The sequence below is a fragment of the Pectinophora gossypiella genome, chromosome 5 (assembly GCF_024362695.1).
Source record: "Pectinophora gossypiella chromosome 5, ilPecGoss1.1, whole genome shotgun sequence".
NCBI classification, from domain to species: domain Eukaryota; kingdom Metazoa; phylum Arthropoda; class Insecta; order Lepidoptera; family Gelechiidae; genus Pectinophora; species Pectinophora gossypiella.
This window is the reverse complement of record NC_065408.1, coordinates 10,524,138-10,536,585: the sequence shown is the minus strand read 5'-3', so window position 1 is coordinate 10,536,585 and position 12,448 is coordinate 10,524,138. Positions and strand designations below refer to the sequence as shown.

General features: G+C 37.9%; 1 long non-coding RNA gene across 1 annotated transcript; it reads left to right on the top strand.

Annotated features, from left to right (window-relative positions):
* The first annotated feature begins 595 nt into the window (after positions 1 to 595).
* On the top strand, positions 596 to 2,333 carry LOC126367192 (uncharacterized). Its single transcript, XR_007566448.1, has 3 exons — positions 596 to 703; positions 1,374 to 1,621; positions 2,024 to 2,333. It is a non-coding gene; the product is annotated as an uncharacterized LOC126367192 (long non-coding RNA).
* The last annotated feature ends 10,115 nt before the right edge of the window (positions 2,334 to 12,448 follow it).

Genomic DNA, 12,448 nt, shown 5'->3' with positions numbered 1-12,448 from the left:
GACCCAAATCATACGCGACATCCTGACAAAAAAATCTCTGCATATTGCTTGTAAGTACCAGAAAATGGAAGTTCATATGCGAGGATAAAAGTCATTTGTTACAATCAAGAGTACATAGAAGAAAGACAGCTGTCTTGCGTATTTATATTTGGAACGTAATACTAACTATGGATGTAAGTGGTCTTCAGACGATACTTGATATCATTTCTCTTTACGAAACGTCAAAACGAAAGTTCAGAGTTTGTATGGAAATACTGTCCTCTGAGGTCATCAATAAAAGCGGTCAAACTTCGTACTCATCGTTACTTAATCTATACTTATAATAAATCTGTAGAGAGGTCAATTCTGTACATTAAATATTTTTTCAAAATAACTATCAGGGGGTGATAAGTGGTCGATACTGATGCCAAAAATGCAATCAGTAAAATTTTTGTCTGTCTGTCTGTCTGTCTGTCTGTCTGTCTGTCTGTCTGTCTGTCTGTCTGTCTGTATGTTCCTTATAGAAACAAAAACTACTGGACGGATTTTAATGAAACTTGGTACAATTATTCTTCACACTCCTGGACAGGTTATAGTATACTTTTCATCACGCTACAATCAATAGGAGCAGAGTAGTGAAGGGAAATCCTTTTGTATGAAAAATCTAAACCGCTCAAGTTAGACGTTTGAAATTTGGCATGCAGGTACCTTAGATACCGTAGAGGTGCACTAAGAAAGGAATTCCCGAAATTCCTACGGGAACGGGAATTAGCGGGAAAATCCTTTTGTATGAAAAATCTAAACCACTCAAGTTAGACGTTTGAAATTTGGCATGCAGGTACCTTAGATACCGTAGAGGTACACTAAGAAAGGAATTCCCGAAATTCCCACGGGAACGGGAATTAGCGGGAAAATCCTTTTGTATGAAAAATCTAAACCATTCAAGTTAGACGTTTGAAATTTGGCATGCAGATACCTTAGATACCGTAGAGGTGCACTAAGAAAGGAATTCCCGAAATTCCCACGAGAACGGGAATTAGCGGGAAAATCCTTTTGTATGAAAAATCTAAACCACTCAAGTTAGACGTTTGAAATTTGTCATGCAGGTACCTTAGATACCGTAGAGGTGTACTAAGAAAGGAATTCCCGAAATTCCCACGTGAACGGCAATTAGCGGGAAAATCCTTTTGTATGAAAAATCTAAACCACTCAAGTTAGACGTTTGAAATTTGGCATGCAGGTACCATAGGTACCGTAGAGGTGCATTAAGAAAGGAATTCCCAAAATTCTCACGGGAACGGGAATTAACGGGAAAATCCTTTTGTATGAAAAATCTAAACCATTCAAGTTAGAAGTTTGAAATTTGGCTCGCAGGTACCTTAGATACCGTAGAGGTGCACTAAGAAAGGAATTCCCGAAATTCCCACGGGAACGGGAATTAGCGGGAAAATCCTTTTGTATGAAAAATCTAAACCATTCAAGTTAGACGTTTGAAATTTGTCATGCAGGTACCTTAAATACCGTAGAGGTACACTAAGAAAGGAATTCCCGAAATTCCCACGGGAACGGGAATTAGCGGGAAAATCCTTTTGTATGAAAAATCTAAACCACTCAAGTTAGACGTTTGAAATTTGGCATGCAGGTACCATAGGTACCGTACAGGTGCACTAAGAAAGGAATTCCCGAAATTCCCACGAGAACGGGAATTAGCGGGAAAATCCTTTTGTATGAAAAATCTAAACCACTCAAGTTAGACGTTTGAAATTTGTCATGCAGGTACCTTAGATGCCGTAGAGGTGTACTAAGAAAGGAATTCCCGAAATTCCCACGGAAACGGGAATTAGCGGGAAAATCCTTTTGTATGAAAAATCTAAACCACTCAAGTTAGACGTTTGAAATTTGGCATGCAGGTACCATAGGTACCGTAGAGGTGCACTAAGAAAGGAATTCCCGAAATTCCCACGGGAACGGGAATTAGCGGGAAAATCCTTTTGTATGAAAAATCTAAACCACTCAAGTTAGACGTTTGAAATTTGGCATGCAGGTACTTTAGTAAACTTAAAGCTTAGTTGCAACAGGATATTACAAAATTCCCACGGGAACGGTAGTTAGCGGGAAAAACATTTGTATGAAAAAATCAAATCTAAATAAAAGGAGAAACTGACTGACTCAGTGACTGACATATCAACGCATAGCCTGAACGGCTAAACGTAGGCATTTGAAATTTGGAAGGGACATAGCTTAGGTACCGTAGAGGTGCACTAAGAAAGGAATTCCCGGAATTCCCACGGAAACGGAAATTTGCGGGAAAATCCTTTTGTATGAAAAATCTAAACCGCTTAAGTTAGACGCTTGAAATTTGGCATGCAGGTACCTTAGTTAACTTAAAGCTTAGTTGCAACAGGATATTGCAAAATTCCCACGGAAACGGGAGTAAGCGGGAAAAAAACATTTGTATGAAAAAATCGAAACCGCGTAAGATAGATGTTTTCAATTCAATTCAATTAAATTATTTATTGCATTCCATGTAGTACAATGGGGTGTTACATAGGCATAGGAACTAAAACATGGACCCTGTAGGGCACAGCAACGTTGAAGGGAAGAGAGGAAGTGTGTATTAAAATTAAAACTCAATGAACAATCAATTAAAAAAAAAATCAATTCAATCAATTGATTCAATCTAGCATGCATGCATACCTTAGTAAATATAAAGTTTATTTTTGGCTGTATTTTGAAAAATGGGAGTTATTGGGAAAAAAAAATTATGAAAAAATCTAAACTGCATAAGTATGCACTCCCACACACACAAAGATCTCTCTCTTATATAACACGCCACGCGGACGAAGTCGCGGGCAAAAGCTAGTTCATAAATAAAATTCAAAGATACTTAAGTCGGAAAGTAAAAAAAGATTGATTTCTGATCATCTTACACTGGCTTCTATTTCTAGATTAGGTAGCATTTTATAATTTATCTTTGACCCAGTCCAATATCCTATTGTCATGTTTTGTAACGGATTTAACACTATGGCTAAAATTGACAGTCATATAATCATAATACTACTCATATGATAATAATTTATACATTCTAAGATGTTTGAAACGTTTCTGCGTATTTTTTTTGTAAACTAGCTGCAATGAACGCTTGAATATCTTTAATAAAAAATAATGGAAAATAACAAGAAATGCAATAACATCTTAAATGTTGAAAAATAAACATTTATACTTACTTGTTTTTGCTTGTACAATCACGTTTTTCTTGAGATTCAGGGTTTATTTCATTTTATTAGTGAGAAATAAATATTAAGACTTTTTATGTTGTTAATTACAATGACGCCAATTCTGCATCTTGGTAACCGTTTATCATAATCATTATACTCCTGGCCTTTTCTTTACGGCCTAATCTCGTTCACAATCTGCTATCTCGGCGATCTGACAGTCAGTAGCGTTCATTAATCCATTGCATGATCTCTCGTAAATCAATTCATCAAGAGTTGGAGCAATGTTTTGATCTTACGTCTCAGTTAGCGCTGCATCTAGCTAGTTAGATCCTAATAAGGCGGGCTGCATGCAATTTGCATCTCCCAGGATTGCAGTCACGAACTTCGGATTATTTGAATAAGATTTCGCGCAGCAATAAGGAAATTATTCGTGCTGCGAAGTGAAGTCTGATGAGTGAAGATGGAAGAAGTTACACTACTGTTGATGGAAGAGGTATCGTTATTCCGAGTGATGTACGCGTTATGTGTGCTGCGACACATTGTTTACATGCCGTGGGCAATATTTGTAGACACTTACTTTTTTTTACACGTAGTGAGGCATATACCTACGCCAGGCCGCTGCTACGACCTTTCATTACAGATGTAGACGTGTGTTGCGTACGCAAACACAACCATCTTAAGGTCAAGGACTTTTCACTACCTACTTGTAATTTTCTCCAAGAGTTGAATTACGTGTTTGCAATATTACTCATCCTTTCTTATTCGAGAATTAAATGGAGCATAATAAGGAATTACGAGTTTACGAGTGCGGTACGTTGTCGTAAATACGTCGTACACAACAATAATCGAGAAACGCTGGGAATTCCTTTCAAGGCGTGCGAGTTTCGCGTTGTTTTTCCTGAAAATCATGTTTTTTGTGAACTTTCCAAACTCTCGCAAGTTTGAGAGTTTGGGACTGAACTTTTGTTTACAAGATGAGGGTTGCTAATAGGAATGTACTTATACTTAAATGCAACCGCTCCTAAGATTGTACGCACGATCGTAAGAGAAAAATAAATGTATTATCATAAATGAAGAGGATTCCATAAAATAATATTGGCCTTTTTTATTATTTTATTTATATATTAGAGAACTATAAGAAAGGTAAGGACGTATGTAATAAATATAATCTTCGGGTGACATTGTGTGTTCTTTTTTCACTTAATATTTTTCCTGGTAAAGGTCCCCGGAGGCGATTACATAAACAGGATTCAACCACGACCTTAATGCGCCTAATAAAGTTTTACGAGGGACCCTTGGTAAAAACGTGAACGTTCCAAGGCGACAATGCTTTTATCTTGTCTGTTTTACTGATTGTTTTGGTCTTTGGGAATTAGGCTTAGAAGTTTATACCCGTATTCTAAGATTTTAACTCGACTCTTCCTCCACTCGACTCGGCCTGAGCTGAGCATATTGGTATTTAAGTTGACTTTGTCGTCCTCGACTTGAGGACGTTACTCACTGGAGTCGAGCAGATTACTATCACTATTACGAAATTAATGACGTCATGCCTTACTAGAGCAAACTTGAGTTAAGGTTGAGGCGCCGCGCCGTCTAAGAATACCTATTTTGAGGAGAGTTCGAGGACAACCTTGTCGCCTCAATTGAGGACGAAATTGGGGAAGATTGGAGTTAACATCTTAGAATACGAGTGTTAGTGTAATACGGCCCGCGGTGTAGAGCGTGTTCTGATTGCCGGCGGAGCATGCATCGTGCGCTCTCACGCCTACTTGTAGGTATGCGAGTATACATACAGCTCGCACTTGCACCTAACAACGCCATTACTCAATATTCGTCCGTCGAAATCCGCCATTATAATATTATAGAGGTACAGATAATTAAAAAAATAGTTTCCATTTCATTAACCAATCATGCTTTTTTACGAGTTTTACAGTACTTTTTATTTTACTCCACCGGTGCTTAATTTCATAACATTTAACGTATTTGCGCGTGTTATATACAACACAATTTCCGTATCAATTAGTCTGTATGAATTGATGGGTATGCCGGCAGTGACATGAAGCCGGTCAATCAGTGGGTTACAATTGCATTGACCGATCGATCGGCTCCCGGCGGCAGAGTTTACACCCCATTAAATTTAAATTACTCCCTAGTATCTGAAGCGTCATTGCTCGACATAAAAGCTTTACGTGAATCGTTCTTAAAATCGCTTAACATTCCTAAGCGTCCAGGTTCCTTTGGAAATCACTTCTCAGCTTCGGTACGGCCTGACGTTGATGTATGGTATTTCTTTCTCGACGGTTAATGTAATCGATTTTGTTTCGTGGAATTTGATATTTTGCCTTAGAGGTAAGCAATTTACCTTTTTTATAATCAAGCCACTTTTGCCTACGTTCTAATTACTTTTTCGACGACTGCTCTTCCTTTGAGATTTTATTTATTTATGTTAGACAACGGAAACGTTCCTTTTTCAGTTACAGCTTGGATCTTTTAAGTAAATTATTTTTGTTCATTTTCTGTTCTTAAAAGATAAGTGAATTATTATCCATTCTATTTACTGTAAATGGCGCCGCAACAAACACAACGTAAACAAATCATAGAAGCAACACTTGTTTCCAAATGATTATGGGCTGGGATCGTGGAATTAATGCTATAAATCAATGTCAGGACATGTTTACGAGCTAACAGAGTTAATTCCTCCCTGACATGACGTTTATATTCGTGAATAATTGTTGATTGCGCAAGCCGCGGTAATAAAGCCATTACACACAGAGGAGGTGCAATTTTCTTAATTGTTATAATTACTGTGGAAGCACTTACGGGTGTGAGGCGGTGGCAAAACTTGGACAGGTGGGGATTAGATTTTTTAAGGAATTTTTCAGCCTAAAATATACTGACAAATAAGAGTCATAATGAAATCGCGGTCCTGACTCTTGTAAGTAATTTATTTTTCTGTAGATAAATATAAGTCAAGAGGAAAACCTATTTTCCCCTAAATAGTAGCATGGAGAACGCTACACCAACAAGAGCGTGGCTCTTAAATTAGTGATAAAATCATCATCATCATCAATTCAAGAGCCACGCTCTTGTCGGTAAAAAAAAAAAAAAAAAAAAGAAAAAAAAAATAAAAGTAGTAGTAGTAGTAGTGATAAAATATGAAGTGAATTTTCACTAATAATATCCGAAGTCTCCGTACTAGCACAATTTTTGTCCAACTTCCGGCGGGCTTAATTAAAAAAGACTGTTTATTCTGAGATTGTAATTTCTCTTGCCCGAGACGTCTTTCCCGGAACAATTAACGGCGTCTATACATCTCTCTGCGTCTAAGGATACCATTTCCTTTTCCGCAATCAATAAGACCAAATGCTTAAGTTCGAGTTGGGTAATTAGACGTGTAAAAACTACGTAGTAATAAATACCAATTAGGTATAAAGTAAATCCAAAGACGGGGAACCTATTACGCAGAGTGAGGCAAGTTTGCAGATAATCCTGTTTCTAGGCGCTTCGTCTAATTCGTTTGTGGAAGTTTACGGAGCAGGCTTTGTTGAGATCAGGTGCTCAGGTAGAGCCTCTGAAGACAGCTTGCGTCACGATTGAGACTAAACTTTACCTTTAAAATTTAAATAAATATAGCTAGTATGTAAACATACCGAGCTATTCTTAAAAATAAGTTGCGGCGGTGATTAAGATTTAATCATAATTTATATAAGTCTACCTTGACGAAAGTTAATGTTTAGTGTAAAAACTTAACCCTTAGGTTAGGTAAGCGGACCCTGCGAAATACGGGTTTACGCTAGGAGGTAGAGAGTGTAAAAACTTAAATACTTTTGCTACTGCTGTCGCGCAGGTTGATCCTGGAAAATCGTAGTGTATAAATAAATAAATTTGTGTAATTTGCATTCGTCATGAGTTTGTAACAACTCAAAGTTGGTATGGAAACGAAAAACATGCTCGACCTCTATTACATAGGACTTAAACATAACTGGCGAGAAGGAGTATATTATATGCAGATAGATAGATACCTTTGCATCAGGTACGACCGGAGTGAGCATCACAACCGCTGAATGTATTTTGGTTATAAACATAAATGTAATCATTACAATTGTAAAGTCTACAGATAAAACGCAACATCCATCCGTAATTCACAATTTTATGACTTGCATACTTGTAGTTGAAACAAATCCATAATTGTAGCTACAATTTTAGACTTGTATCAGTTACGAGTGTACAATTGCCGATACTGTAATATTGAGGGTGGATACTAATTTATTAAATTGCGTTTAAAAAATGTCTTTTGGCTGTTATGCTAGTCTCATATGAAATTTTACTTCGAAAATTGGATCTACAAGAGAAAATGAAATTTGTAGTTAAATTTATGCGGTAATCAAAGACTCTCTCACCACCCCACCCCACCCCATCCCCACCCCACCCCATTGTGGCTCTGCCCACCCCATTAGGGATTACGGGCGTGAGTTTATGTATGTATGTATGTATTTATGCGGTCAAGTTCCTCTTCGTCACTACTATCACTAGTGCTAAAAATTATTTTAAATGATAACAACGGCCATTTACTTACGACGAAGACCCAGTGAGGTAAATCTAGCTATGAAATGGTACGGGCGGAGAGTTATCATTCTTTACTATTATTCTTTATTTTATCCAGTTGGCACAATTGCTCTGAATATGTTTAAAATGTTATCTATTTAGTTTTGAATAGTACCCTAATCAACCATAATTTACCCTGGAAATATACGAAAACATTCAGTCATAAATCCGTCTTACTAGACGGTATACTACTTGGTGTAGATTTAAATGTGACTCTAACGTGAGCACCAGAATGACAACGTAATCACGGTTTACATACATACACAAACATAAACTCACGCCTATTTCCCACTAAGATAAGCAGAGACTATGGAATTCAATTTGCTACGATCCTGACACTCTTCACTTGCTTCCTTCACATTTGCCAATGATTTCATACACGCATGCCGGTTCGGAGTAAATCGTAATAAAACTTTTCTAATGACATCTTCAATTTGGTCAATGTACGTACTTCTAGGTCTAAAATAGTTTACAATAACGGGAAAGTATTTTATAGCACGTTATTCGCTGTTTTGATCGAAGTTTGACAACAAATCTTGATTTACGATATTATGAACCGATTTCCAAACTCAGGTGTGCCATTAAAACAGATCAATGATTTTATTTCAGTAATAAAAAAGTTTATGTCGAAAATAATACCTATTTCGAACCATCGTTAATTTGCTGAATCTTCTCTGAAATTGGGACAGTAGGTAATTAAGAAATAAGCTTGTAAAAATAAGTCTCGCTAATTCCGAAAAGGAGGCGGTGTTACGGGCTTTTTCCCTAAAAATTTTTAATCGAATTTGTGTGAAGGCTTCTATAGTACTTAAGTAAGATTTAAGTTTTGGCTGGAGCACTATCAATTGTTGAAGATCGCAATTTCCAAAACCCAGCAATATTACAACTCAACCCGAAGAAGTTTCACTCAAAAAAGTATTTCTCTTCTCACGCTAGTCTCAAACTTCGGTGGCGCTGTACACGAGCATTTTCTCAATTTCAGTTTGCAACAAAATCAGTTTATTTTCCAACTGACAAATTGCATTGAAGAAACAAAGTACAATTTTCCTTTGAGAATAACCTGACAAAGTTTGGCGCTACACAATAAATAATAGAGGGTATGATAAGCAGATAGTCGTGTGCAGTAGGGCGAGTGGATTGGCCGAAAATTGTTTTTGAGAGTATTTAACCAGATTTCCGCAGTTCGCAATCGTTTTCCGCGCAGTGATTTAGTTGGGCGGCCGGTATGTTTCAATTAGAGAGGGGTGGCCGCCGGATGTCATTATTTCCTGCATGTGCGCCGTGCCTCGGCACCGGCACTCGGCTGCACATGCATACCTCTTTACAACTTTCCCGTCCGTTTAGTCATTCTTCAGACTTCAACTGCAAAATACCTCAAATATAAACTAGTTCCAATTTAACAATTTCGAGTTACTATGTCGCCCCGCGCGCGAATAAGAACCTGTTTGAGAGTTTTCGATAACGAACTAAAGTAAACTTTAACAGGTTTATGTTCTGTCGGGTTCGAGTGTATGTTGAAGGAAGTAGATATTTTTATTGCAATAAATCATTTGACATAGGTAGTACTTAAAAGTTCGCATTTCGAAAATACTGAGCAAATCTGATCAAAGCTTAACTTTTTACGTCGCTTTAGCTAAATTGCTGCTATTTACCGCGCCGGTGGGATATAAACTTGGCATTACTAGGTTTTCTTTTAAAATTGGTTCTAAAAAGGAAATTTAACAGGTTGACGTGAGGGCAGCGCCCGTGTGCGCCGGCCCGTTCCAATTACAGAGCGGCAGTCATTATTTCCGCTGCCATGCGATGCCTCCTACGCCGGCACTCGTCGTTGCTTCGCTGACCTCCCGAAATTCACCTACCACAGCCAGTATTACCTGAACCCTCCGACTATTCCTTTTGCCTTATAACCCAGCCTTACTCAGACCAATTCACTGACATCCGGCGGCTCAGTATACACTAGACGCTTTACATCTTACTAGCGAATATTGTGAGTTATTCGTTGGGAGTACCCTTTATCAATTTTACGGTGAGTTCTGTTATTCAATTCTAATTGTAATATTGAACTACTGATAAAATTTATGATCGCATTATATTTTTATAACTGGAAACGTATTTACTATTCTTAAACACGTTGAATAAGTTAAGCTCATAAATGGTAGCAATATCATTAGAGCGTTGCACAATAGGATCGTGAGATTGACCAATTCAGAATGATTAAGTGTACAGGCATACATAGCGCACTCATTAGAGAATGTTGCGGTGAAAAATTTATAATGACGGCGCTCGGCACACAACAAAAGAGCCACAATATGCGCCCACACACGGCATTGTTTCAGCTTTTATTGAAATCTGATGCTCATTAAAAACTTTAGTTCCTAAAATGACACTTTTATTTGGTACTTTATAAATAGTATAAATATGAATGTGGACTAATTGTAATAGGTCTCTTTGTTTCATTTAACGAAGCGTAAATTGTGCTTTGTTCAGTTTATAATCCGTTAGATCATGCTGTGCATATTTGAACTCATTTTATGAGAGAACTTTCAAAAATAAAACTTGCGATTAAAAAAATAGAGGTCAATTGCTCCACTCTTATACAGAGATGAGTACGGCACAAACGAGCATTTGTTCGCCAACACTTTTCTACTTCTTTGCGGTCGCTCATTAGACAAGAGCATTTGAACCGAGATCTAAGAAATTAGAAAATGCCTCGGCTCAGGCTTTTACAATAAACGTGACACGTTTGCGGTTTCAAAACATTTGCAATTAGACGGTTTATCACTGTATTAATGCCCATGAAGCGCGCCATTGAATGTAAAGCGCGGTCGTGTCGGGCGAGCGTCGTTCGTGCTCTGTGGCGCCGGCGAGGTGGCAAGTTTCGTGACGCGTCATCCACGCTTCTTTCGTAAGCTTGGTTGGTTGAAGAGTCCGTGTGCAGGGTAATTAGGGCGCTTGCTAACGCTTTACAATGTCACCTCGTGATGCGTCGCTCGCTCTTTCAAATTCTACAGCGGCGTGACATCACGTAATTAGCCTCCCCATCATTCAAACGGTTGCCAACATGTTGTTCTTATGCATATTCTAGTAAATTTATAATTAAATTCATTTGAAAGCACCAGCTCAGTCGTTTCGTGAAATATTTCAAAGTGACTTGCGAAAGGAAAATTAACGGTTCTTGGATTTACTGCAAAGCGTATTGATATAGAGTATGAATATTGCAGTAATGGGACACCGAATAGCCTAGATGAATTTCGAAGAACATCGAGCGATATTCGCTTTGAGTGCGAGAGGAGGGGCTTGTCATCGATATGAGCAATTAAACGAAGCGGAGCGTTATAGCTCCTTGGTCCGTTTCTATCGCTTGTATGGCTAACGAAGTAGAGGCGTATAAAGGGGCAGAATTTAATGACGGAGCCTTTTGGTACGGTAGACATGTGAGCTAAACACAGAGCGAGCTTTGTTCTTTGCGCTACGCTCGTTAAATATTTTAACTTTTGAACGCGAGCACTTGTTCCTCATGGACCTATTGCTCCGACCTGCCGGAAAAAGAAATGTGCAGTACAAAGCAAGTCATTCACGAGGGAAAGTTTACTGCTTTCCAAACAAACCCCTCTGAGTAAATATGTTTTACTTAATCGCAGTTCGAGACAGCGCTTTACAACAGACTGTTTGACTTTAAAAGATAAATAAGAAAACAAATCAACGCTAATCTTTGCAGGCGGAAAAGTGCATGTTGCATTCGGCTCTGCTGTAGAGAGCAGAGAAACATTAACTTGTCGAAACGGTACAGACATTGCATAATTTAATTAATATTAACATTTTCATTACAGTTTTTGTTTCTTATATAAAATTATGTTTGATTTATGTTTTCTGATAAATATATTATGTTTTGGACAATATACTGGCTTTAATCAGTTTCACAGCCGCTAGAGTCAATTATTTAAACATAAACTGTATTTTGTATTCTGAAACAACAAACCTTATAATATAACACAGTAAATTGGAGCACCTTAATTATAATAATATTTCAACCTTTCCAGCGTCATAAGCAATTTTCAGAAGATAATAGTGGTGGTGGTAGTAAGGTTATACTAAAATGTAAAATTATCTAGAAACGTAAATTAAAATATTAATTTACCACAATGTAAGACTAATTTGCGCTCGCTGCGCTTATCCAAGAGCGGGTTTGAGAAATTACTTGATCTTGTTGAAACGTCTGCAGATTCCAAGCATTCGACGATATTGCACTCTCCACCAGGAGATATTAAAATTTTCAAGAAATAATTACATTTTAGAAGGCGCATCATTATGAACCAATTTCAATGAAAATTCCATGAGCGACTTTGATAAAATCAGTGTGTTTAATTACTAATGAAAGACTTGAGAATTATGCAAACTGGGTCCTGAGCCTAAGACTGTTCTTGTCGGGGCGTGGGAAATTATACGAATATCTTGAAAATGTCATGAGTGAAGGATAAAAATTAAGAGGGGAATAATTAGGGAAGTGCTTAATGTTAATTTAGAACGGCGAGCAGCTGTAGTGAGCGCGGTGGCCGAAGTGGCAGGTCTGCCGGCGCGACGGCGGCCGCCCAAGCGTTTCCAGATTATCTTTTTCATCTCCGTGGCATTTCGTTACCCTTAATGAA